Source organism: Ovis aries, chromosome 2 (genome assembly GCF_016772045.2).
Source record: "Ovis aries strain OAR_USU_Benz2616 breed Rambouillet chromosome 2, ARS-UI_Ramb_v3.0, whole genome shotgun sequence".
Taxonomy (NCBI): Eukaryota; Metazoa; Chordata; class Mammalia; order Artiodactyla; family Bovidae; genus Ovis; species Ovis aries.
The window spans coordinates 82987575-82989532 of NC_056055.1; positions in this window are offsets into that span (position 1 = coordinate 82987575).

Genomic DNA, 1958 nt, shown 5'->3' on the forward strand with positions numbered 1-1958 from the left:
TTTCATTTCAAGATGACACGTTCATTTTCACACTGTAACCCTTAATTAGCCACTTAACTCATTTAATGTTGTGGTGCTGTTTTGTCACCAAGTCATGTCCAACCCTTTGTGACCCCATGGACTGTAGCCTACCAGGCTCCTCTGTCCATGGGATTTCCCAGGCAAGAACACTGGAGTGGGGTGCTATTTCCTTCTCCAGGGGATCTTCCCAACCGAGGAACTGAACCTGCATCACCTGCATTGCAGGTGGATTCTTTACTGTCTGAGCCACTGCTGCTGCTGCTGCTGCTAAGTCGCTTCAGTCGTGTCCGACTCTGTGCCACCCCATAGGCAGAAGCCCACTAGGCTCCCCCGTCCCTGGGATTCTCCAAGCAAGAACACTGGAGTGGGTTGCCATTTCCTTCTCCAATACATGAAAGTGAAAAGTGAAAGTGAAGTCGCTCAGTCATGTCTGACTCTGTGCGACCCCATGGACTGCAGCCCACCAGGCTCCTCCATCCATGGGATTTTCCAGGCAAGAGTACTGGAGTGGGTTGCCATTGCCTTCTCTGGTCTGAGCCACTAGGGAATCCTTAATCTTCTTACCCATCCTATAAGAACAGGTACAATACTGTTTCCATTTTACAGATGAAAAAATTAAGGTACAGAGAAACAAACTTACCTAACCAAGGTCAATAGCTTCCAAGTTTCAAAGGTAGGTTACGCACTTAGGCAGTCTGTGCCAGGCCCTTGGCTCTTCACCACCAATTTCATGCAAACGTTTTCCTCTCCCCTGCACACCCTTCCCCACAATACCGTGACTTTTTGCCCAACTTTAAAATCTCTCCTCTTTACCTGTAGGGCTCATTCTATGTCCCACAACTCCCTAACAGGCAGCCATAGTGTGGGTACAACTTAGCACAACTACAGAGTAACACTAAAGGCCCAAGAAGACTTAGTCACTAAGGAGAAAAGACTCTTTAGCATCTTTGCCTTCATTCTTTGGATCTCTAAAGGGGGAGACCTAAGTGACTACCTCCCTCTCTCTTCTCAGCTTTTAAAAAATAAACAATCATCCAATCATTCAGTGGAATATTATACACCAAGGAAAAGAACACACTTCTCTACAACAGGCATGTAGAAAAGTGCACATCATAAGTGTATATTAATAGTTAGGTGGATAACCCATACCACCACTATTCATTTTAAGAAATAGAAAATTACTGGCAATTAAAAAAAACACATCCCATTCTCTGCCAATTACTACTCCCACCATCTTTCCCGAAGACAGCACTATTCTCATCTCTAACAATACAAAGTTGTATTCTCTGTTTTTGAACTTTATATAAAAAGGAAGCATATGATATTTACTCTTTTATGTTTGAACAATTTTGTTCAACATTTCATATGAGAGCTCTTCCCGCTGTTGCAAAAAACAAAGTTGTTTTGTTTTTCCACATTGCAGTATGGAATTCTATTGTATGCACACAACACCATTTATCTGTTGTACACTTGACCACCACCAGCTTTTTTCCAGTTTGGAGCCAATACAAATAAAAGGAATAGAAGCATTCTATATGCTTTCTGGTATGTGTGTGTATATATATATATATATATGCATTCTCTTAGGTGTACACCTAGGAGAATTTCTGGATTATGAAGTAGCCTATGAAAATTTTTAGTAGATAATGACAAAAAATTTCTAACATGATTGTATTAATTTACACTCCTACTAGGTATAAGAGAGATTTGGTTGTTTCATATTTTCACCAACACTTTGTATCGGTTCCTTTTTATTTCTGGAGAATAGAAATACCTGAATATGGTTTAAAAAAAATTTTTTTTAACTTTTAAAATTATTTATTGATTTGTGGCTGTGCTGGGTCTTCACTGCCGTGAGGGCTTTCTCTAGTTACAGTGAGTGGGGCCACCCTCCAGCCGTGGTGCACGGGCTGCCCATTGTGCTGGCTTCTGCTGCG